The sequence below is a fragment of the Petaurus breviceps genome, unplaced genomic scaffold, assembly GCF_028583685.1.
Source record: "Petaurus breviceps papuanus isolate PSGF00001 unplaced genomic scaffold, PetGlider_PUasm1.0 229, whole genome shotgun sequence".
Classification (NCBI taxonomy): domain Eukaryota; kingdom Metazoa; phylum Chordata; class Mammalia; order Diprotodontia; family Petauridae; genus Petaurus; species Petaurus breviceps.
Window position 1 is genome coordinate 9,083,506 of NW_027185903.1, and position 8,799 is coordinate 9,092,304.

Genomic DNA, 8,799 nt, shown 5'->3' on the forward strand with positions numbered 1-8,799 from the left:
TTCTATAAAATCTTTATGAGAATAAGTTAAACATGTACCAAAGGCATTCTTGATGAAAATATTAGAAAAGTATGGAAAGATATGTTCTTTTGCAAATTATATTCTATATCAGACTGCCATCTCTGAAAAGTTGACGGAAAAGTGCAGAGAAAATAAGATCACACTACATTTATCATTTATTGTTTATAAATAAGCATCTAACTCTCCACCAAATGTGCATATCAATATAACATTTTTATATATCCAATCAGAGATAACTTTGAAAGATGTCATCTGATTATTAACAAACAAGAAAGGCATGAAACAAGGGAGATCTAGGATCACTGAAGGAGGGATCTAGGCTCACTGGACAACGGCCAGTACGGAATCTAAAGACAGATTGAGGCTGAAGCTGAGGCTGAGGCTGAGGCCGGCGGCGGCCACAGAACAGCAGCAGCAGCAGAAGCAGGAAGGCGGCCAGGCCAGGCACCATGGGGGAGCTCGTGAAAGTGCAGACCAAGGCGTACCCGGACCAGAAGCCCGGCACGAGCGGGCTGCGCAAGCGGGTCCGGGTGTTCCAAGAGAGCGCGCACTATGCACCGACGCCACGCTGGTGGTGGGGGGCCACGGCCGCTTCTACACGTAGGGAGGCCATACGGATCATTGTGCACGTCGCCGCGGCCGACGGGTTTGGAAGACTAGTGATTGGGCAGAATGGCATTCTCTCCACCCCAGCTGTGTTCTGTATTATTAGGAAAATCAAAGCCATTGGCGAGATCATTCTGATTGCCAGTCGTCACCCCGCCGGCCCTAACGGAGACTTTGGAGTCAAGTTCAACATCTCCAATGGAGAACCAGCTCCTGAAGCCATCACAGAGAAAATCTTCCAGATCAGTAAGGCAATTGAAGAATATGCGATTTGCCCAGACTTGAAAGTCAACCTCAGCGTCCTTGGGAAACAGCAGTTTGACCTGGAGAACAAGTTTAAGCCATTCACAGTGGAAATCGTGGATTCGGTGGAAGCTTATGCCACCATGCTGAGGAACCATCTTTGACTTCAGTGCTCTAAAGGAGCTGCTCTCAGGCCCCAACCTGCTAAAGATCCTCATCGATGCTATGCACGGAGTTGTGGGGCCGTATATTAAAAAGATCCTGTGTGAAGAGCTTGGTGCCCCTGCAAATTCAGCTGTCAACTGTGTCCCTCTGGAGGACTTTGGGGGCCACCACCCTGACCTGAACTTGACCTACGCATCTGATCTGGTGGAGACCATGAAGAGTGGGGAACATGACTTTGTTGCTGCCTTTGATGGAGATGGGGATTGAAACATGATTCTGGGAAAACACGGCTTCTTCGTTAACCCTTCGGACTCTGTGGCCGTCATTGCTGCCAACGTCTTCAGTATTCCTTACTTTCAGCAGACCGGGGTTCGGGGCTTTGCCCGCAGCATGCCCACCAGTGGGGCCCTGGACCAGGTGACCAACGCTACAAAGATCACTTTGTATGAAACTCCAATGGGCTGGAAGTTTTTTGGGAATCTGATGGATGCAAACAAACTGTCCCTGTGTGGGGAGGAAAGCTTCAGGTCAGGCTCTGACCACATTTGTGAGAAAGATGGCCTGTGGGCCATCCTGGCTTGGCTTTCCATCATCGCCACCCGCAAACAGAGTGTGGAGGACATCCTGAAAGATCACTGGCAGAAGTTCCGGTGGAACTTTTTTTTACCAGGTATGATTATGAAGAGGTAGACTTGGAGGGTGCCAGCAAGATGATGAAGGACCTGGAGGCCCTCATGTTTGATCGCTCTTTTGTAGGCAGGCACTTTACTGAGGGGAACAAGGTTTACACCATGGAGAAAGCCGACAACTTTGAGTACAGTGACCCAGTGGATGTCGAATCATTCTCCAATTAAGTGGGACCGGCAGTGCCGGGGCCACAATCGGACTGTACATCGAGAGCTATGAGAAGAATGTGCCCAAGATCTACCAGGACCCCCAGGTTATGTGGACCCCCCTCATTTCCATCGCCCTGACAGTCTCCAGGAAAGAACCAGCTGCTCTGCACCCACTGTCATCACATAAGCTCCCATCTCAGGATACATGGCCCACCACACCAAGGCCTGCTTGCCACGTGGTTTTAAGAACTAAAAAAATTATGTTTTTACTCAGGCTTTTTCTTATCGATGTTACCCCCCAACATGTTCATGTATGTTGACAAGGTACTAGAAACAGAGAAGAATGGAAGCTGTGGTGCTGTGGGAGTGAACCCTTTCATTGTCCTGTCCCCTTTTATGTCCTGCAAGTGAAGCAGGGGGGTGCATTAGTTAGAGCTCTGAGTGTGAATCCTGCCTCTGCTATTTACTAGCTGTGTTACCCTGGACAAGTCCTTTCCTCTCTCAGAGCTTTAAGTACCTCCCTGGTCTTGATTTGCAAAGTCATAGGGTTGTGATTTCCCTTGGTGAAGGTCCTGCATGAGGAAACTGAGGCGAGGGAGAGCAGGTCACCTGCCTGTTATACAGGGCTGAGCCTTGGAGGCCGTGTCTCACTCCAGCCTGACTGATGCTCACCTGCCCTTTGCGGTAGGACAAGACTGGGCTGAACTCTGTCCCACACGGACTTCCTTTCACTGTCAGAACTCCCAACACGGCAATCTTGTGGCCATTGGTGTTTGTTCCAAATATAGGGAAAATCACTTGATTTTCATATCTGGTTTTTGTCTGGAATGTATCACATGGACACCATCATTTCACGTGCCTTCTCTTCAATCAGTGTCGATTGATTTCCACTGTGTTTCCCATCACTTGCTCACACAAATATGGTATATAGAGAATTGGGTCACAAAAAAAAGACAGAGTGACTCTCTACAAAGGAGGAGGTCTACTACGTGTTCCTGGCTGTGAATTACATGGTTCTGATTCTGCCAAATTCTAGAATATTGTTTGCAAGGCTTCCTAAACGAGATCCATAGTTACTTAAAATAATTGGACCTAATATGTTCCAATTTTCAATCTCTTAAGTTTCAATTCACATGGGAAAAACCAAGTGGATCATGATATATACAGCTGAATGGACAGTCCAAAGAACTGGTCCATCATTATCTATCAATTGTCATCTATTCTATGATATAGCTATATCTATGCAGATGTAAATATATGATATAGATATCTAGATAGATCAGATAGATAGATGGATGGATGGATGGATGGATGGATAGTCAAACAGATAGATTTATTGGGGAGACGTTGTAGACCTAAAGGTTGAAACTACCTATGAAGGAGTTACAGGAGGACATGGGCATTGTTGCAAAGGATAAAGAGCCTACATGGATTTCAATCTCACCATTGGAGGTAATATCTATGTTGATCTCTGTTGATCACAGTATTGTCTGATTCTTCTGTGTGTCAATTAATGCTAATGAACTGCTCAGCTAGCATATGCTCATAGCAAGGAGAATGACCTTTGTGTTCCTCTAGTCTTCAGCAGTGAGAGCACTGAAGGGACAGAGCAAGATGTACTTCCAGGACAGAAATGGAAAATATTCTATTCCACTGTTCTTCGTCATTTCTTTCTTGGGGGCCACATCATACAATCAAAGTGTGTGCATGTCTTGGTTGTCAATCTGAACTATGAATATAACTCCAAGGGAATTTAGAGCCCATCTAATCCATCCCCATTTTATAGAGAAGAAAATTGAGGCCCAGATAGGTTTGGTGTCTTGCCCAAGGCCACGCAACTATTAAGTAGCAAAATGGGGCCTCAAATTTATTCTTCTAATTTCAAGTCCATTATTTTTTCAATTGTAAAATCTAGTCTCATTCTTACTAACTACATACCACAGAAATCGCAGGTCGTCTGAGGAAGAGAGGAAGGTATCTCAACAATCCCTTTGGTCTAATCCATGCTTGAATATCAGTCTCCTTTATCACATACCACCCAAATGGTCATCTCCTCTTTGCTTTAAGAGCTCTAATGAGGATCAACCCACGACCACCTCAGGCAGCTCATTCTACTTTCAGATGACTCTAATTGTTAGTAAATTACTCCTTACCACAAACTTAATTAAACCTACAGCTCTATAGGTTGCTCTTATAGTAACTCTCTGGGACAAAAAATAACAAATTTAATCCCTCTCCTGCATTGCAACATTTCACCAACTTCATATAACTCCATTCCCTTCCATTTTCTTTTGAAAAATAGAATGACACTTTCCCTTTTCCAGTCCTATGACACCCCCTCCATTCTCCAGTCTAAAGTTGGCAAGCAATCACACCTGTCACATTTTTTTTAGCGCCTGGAGTTGCCATTTGTCTGAGTTGAATTCATGAAAAGCAACTAGGGGCTCTTTTTCTACTTTCCTACTTATTGTAGATTTCAATTATTAGTCATTTTCATTCTATTCTTTTTAGTCCAAACATCATTCTTCTTGACAGGAAACGAGTCAAATCCAGGTCCTTCAGACATCAAGCCCCACATTTTCTCCATTGTTCTGTACTGAGATGGAGGACAGTTGGCCACCATCTTCTCCAGTGACCTTTCATGTACTTAAAGATAGTTATTAAAGTTTCTTTTTTCCCTTACTGACTTTGGAGTTTATCTTATTTTCTTCCCTTTTAGATTTGCTCATTATTATTCTCTTCTTTGCTCCTTAAAGAGATGGCTGATGTAAGTACCTTGTCCTACCTTTGTCATTACCACACCACAGCTGTAAAACCCTTAGCACAAAGAGAAAGAGACCACTTGATATCCAGTCTTTCTCATAGATGCCATTGTCTACCCGTATCCATGGAAATTTGTTTGCAGAATTTTAAACACAGCAGACACACCTGTTAACCCCCTATCTTTTAGTAATCTCTCTGACAGCCAACTGAATATTCTTAGGCAAACAAATCTTTTAGTAACTAACAAGCATGAGACTCTCACGCTTATCTTGTCTAAACAGTGAACATAAATGACTTTTCTAGTTTTGTGATTGCTGAAGACTCCTTTCACAGGTGTTTCTGTTCACAGAAAAGCATTAGCAGGCACTTACATACCACAAACAATGCTGAGAATGTTGGAAAGGTGATTCTGGCCCAGGAGTCACACTGGGCAAGAACAACGTGTGTATTGAATGTATGGGGCCTGGACTAATTAAGCACACTCAGTAAGTTTTTCCCAGTGAAATTCAGACATCCTTAGTATGCAATGAATGGGACACTAGATGATATGTCATTCCAAATGGCTTCTACCCAGCCATTCTTTTCTTCTTGTTCTTTTCAGTGCTAGTTTTGAGATCTGCTTGGTCCAGTAGAACTCACACTAACTCTAGAGTCAAAAGACCTGGGTTCAAATCCTGCCTCTGACTTACGGGTCCTTTGGAAAATTGAGCAACTCACTTCACTTTGTAGGCTTCAGTTTCCTCATCTGTAAAATGAGAGGGTTATACCCAATGGCTGCTGAGGTCCCTTCCATCTCTACAGCCTTGACCCCATGATCTGACAGATGAGACCAAGGAAAAAACTCTGGAAGTGGATTTTTGAGGTTCAAATCCCAGTTCTGCCACTTATTACCTGAATTACCTTAGAGAAGTCACTCAGTATCTCTGGGTCTCAGTTTCCATAGCTATAGAATCAGAAGATTGGACTAGATGACCCCCAAGGTTCTGCTGGTTCCCCATCTATGATCGTATGATTCCCTTTCACAAGTTATAATCACTCTCTCCAGTTGGATATTATGATTGCTCATTACCTGACATTTACATAGCACTCTCTATTATTTAATTAAATTAATTAATTAATTAAATTATTTAATTTCACCATCATCCTCATGACAGCTCTGTGAGGTAAGTTGTACAGTATTAATATCCCCATTTTACATATGGAGAAATAAATTGAGAAGCTAAGTGATTGCTCAAGGTCCCATAGCTAATATGTGATACAGTCCATACTGGAGTTTAGGTTTTTTTTAAAGTCCATACTTTACTTTAGGGCTCTGGTCATCAGTGCCTCTTTTAAGAAGAAAATAAGAAGGTGAAAAGGTACACATAGGTACCTTTAGGTTGATATCTTTCTATTCTAGACAGAGCAAAGAAGCTTCCTAGCCTTTGGCTAGGGAGGCAGGTATACTTTTTGAGATATATGCTTTCCTGAAAAGCTCTAATATTTTGTGATTCTGTGACTTCTGGGAATAGAAACCCAGATCTAGAAGAAGGAGAGAAGAATAATTCTTACCTCTCCAAAAGGTTTTCCTGGAGGGTTGCTTTAAAGGACGATCTTCCCTTTTGGAAAAATAAGTATTTTTCTTCCCTTCCCTCCCCCATCCCTCTTTCCTCCCCCCCTTTTTTCATTGTGGGAGCTGTAGGGGTGATAATTTATCTGGATTTTCATACATTTAGTCCAATTAGAGTGAGAAAACATTTCTAAATCTAGGTTTATAATCCCAGAAGTCACAAAATATTAGAACTGAGATGGGCCTTGGAGACCACCTAGTCCAGCCCTTTCATTTTGCAGACAAGGAAATTGGAATACGGAGGTGGAATGGTTGGTAGATGAACACATAAGGAAGAAATAGTAAGAATAGGATTCAGACCAATGCCTTCCAGCCTCAAGTTCAGTGCTTACCCCACTACATCATTTTAGTGTTTCTCCAAGGAACCTGGAGGTGTTACACACACTTCTTTTTACCTTGCTTTTGATCCTCCCTCTCTGTCTCCTTCTCTCCTTCCTTTCCTCTCTCCCTTCTCCTCCCACGAGGATAGACTTTCTGATTTTTGTTTTATTTCCCTCCCGTTCTTATGGACATTAATGGCAACATGATCTTCAAGGACCACGATTTATTATAATCCATATAATAAGGCACCAACAGACATTCTAGGTTCTATAACTGCTGTCATATTCCTTGTTTCTCCCAGACAGATCCCTGAATTTCAAATGTTGTAATTTCATTTTTGCTTGATCAATCATGCAAACCAAAGATACTTTTAGTTCTTTCATCTATGAACAACTTGTTGGCAATGGTGGTAATAGCCCTTAGGGCTTGTCAGAAATAGAAATGCTGGAAATAATCATCACTTAGATTTGCTGCCCTGAAGTCTTTGGGTTGGGCCAAGAAGGGATCTTTATTTAAGGGGAGTATCACCTTCAGGAATCCCAGAATTCCATTCTGAACAAAAGAACCATTTAAAAGAAGACCATACAAACTCTAGTTTGGCATTTCTTTTTCTTAAATTAATGCTCTTGGTTAAGGTACCCCAGTGGTAACTGCATATTGGCCCATGCCAGGAGTATAATCTACACTTTTTTTTTGCCTTTTTCTAAAAAGATTATGGATTAAGACCAATTGGATGAATCAGCATGGTCATTCATATTTTTCTGGGGACTGTAATGGACTAAGAAAATCAATAATTATTTATTAAGTAGCAATTATTTGAACCTAGGTCCTCAGAGCTAGCACTGAGTTAGATACAGTGAGGGATGCAGAAAAAGTATGATATGGTCCCTGTTCTTCAGGAATTTATTATCTAGTTATAGAGACCAGGCTAATGCACATGAAACAACAAGAATTATTCAAGCATGTAATCAAATGCCCTATAATGTGACACAGATTCAGAGTGCCTTTAGCAACTGGGAAAAGTGCAAGATCAGTGAGGGCAGGAATAGTTAGGGGAAACTACCTAAAGGAGAAAGAATTGTAAGACAATGTAATATAGTGGAAAAAAGACCAAATTCACTGGAACTGGGTTCAAATCCAAGCTACATCACTAACTAGCTGTGTGATCATGGACAAGTCACTTACCTTCTCTGGGCCTCAGTTTCCTCAACTGTAAAATGAGAGTGTTATGACCTTTAAGGTGCCTTCCAACTATAAATCTATGATCCCATGATTTGGCCCTTTAAGGATGTATAGGATTTGGTTAGGTAGAGATTTGACCACAGGAGATGGTAGGCAGGGAGATGACATGAGAAGAGTTCTTGAGTCTCATAACCCCTTGAAGTCTTTGAGACTTATTTTCTTATAATACTGAATTTAGGAAAGGAGATTCTCAGGGAGAAAGGAGAGCATAAAATAACATTATCAAAAATGATTTTAAAAATTTTAATATCATTTAAATGTATATATTATATATGGTATCAAAGTCATTTTCAGCAGGAGCTTTGATTGACATTGGGGGTGGGAGAGTTTGTACCCTGTGAGTTCCTCAATTCAATAAAATCAAGATCCAACTCCCTCCCTCATTTAAAAAAATTTCATAGAATAGAATTTAGTGATGAAGATGCCAATAATAAAGTGACATTGACCTGTCCTACTCAAGAACAAATAGGGGCCTCCCTTCACACAGGGCGGGCTGGGCCACCTGCTCCAGCCCTTACCCACGTTCGGTCCTCCTGCAAGTCAGCTGTCTAGTTTCCTCTCTTTCAGCTCTGCACAATTTCTGCCACTGGGTTACAGGAAATTTCTTTCTGAAAAGCCATTTGTCGACACATCCTAATGTAATGCACTTGAACATTTCCCTCTGCGGATCGATAAGGGCAGCGCTCGCTGTAGGCAAATCAAACACTGGGCCAGACTCTCGTTCACAAGGCTAGTTAAATAGCAGCGGAGGCAGGGCGGCCCCGGAACAAAGCCTGGGGCCGAGCTGGGTTCCTGCTTTTGTCTGGCCCTAGGTTTCTTTGGGCTTTGCTCCGCCCTGGGACTCTGCACCATCCCAAACCGTTCAGAGTCTTTTGGACTCTTTACAATCTTGCTCCCCAAGGTTGCGGCCAAGGTCCATGGAACCCACAGTGAAATTAGCGTGCCGGCAATGAAAATAAGTTATTCAAGGCGGACATTAAGTCCACTTGGGAC

The 8,799-nt window shown here is 42.5% G+C and overlaps 1 pseudogene; it reads left to right on the forward strand.

Annotated features, from left to right (window-relative positions):
* Window positions 1-408: 408 nt before the first annotated feature.
* On the forward strand, window positions 409-2,058 carry LOC138167231 (phosphoglucomutase-1-like; annotated as a pseudogene).
* The last annotated feature ends 6,741 nt before the right edge of the window (window positions 2,059-8,799 follow it).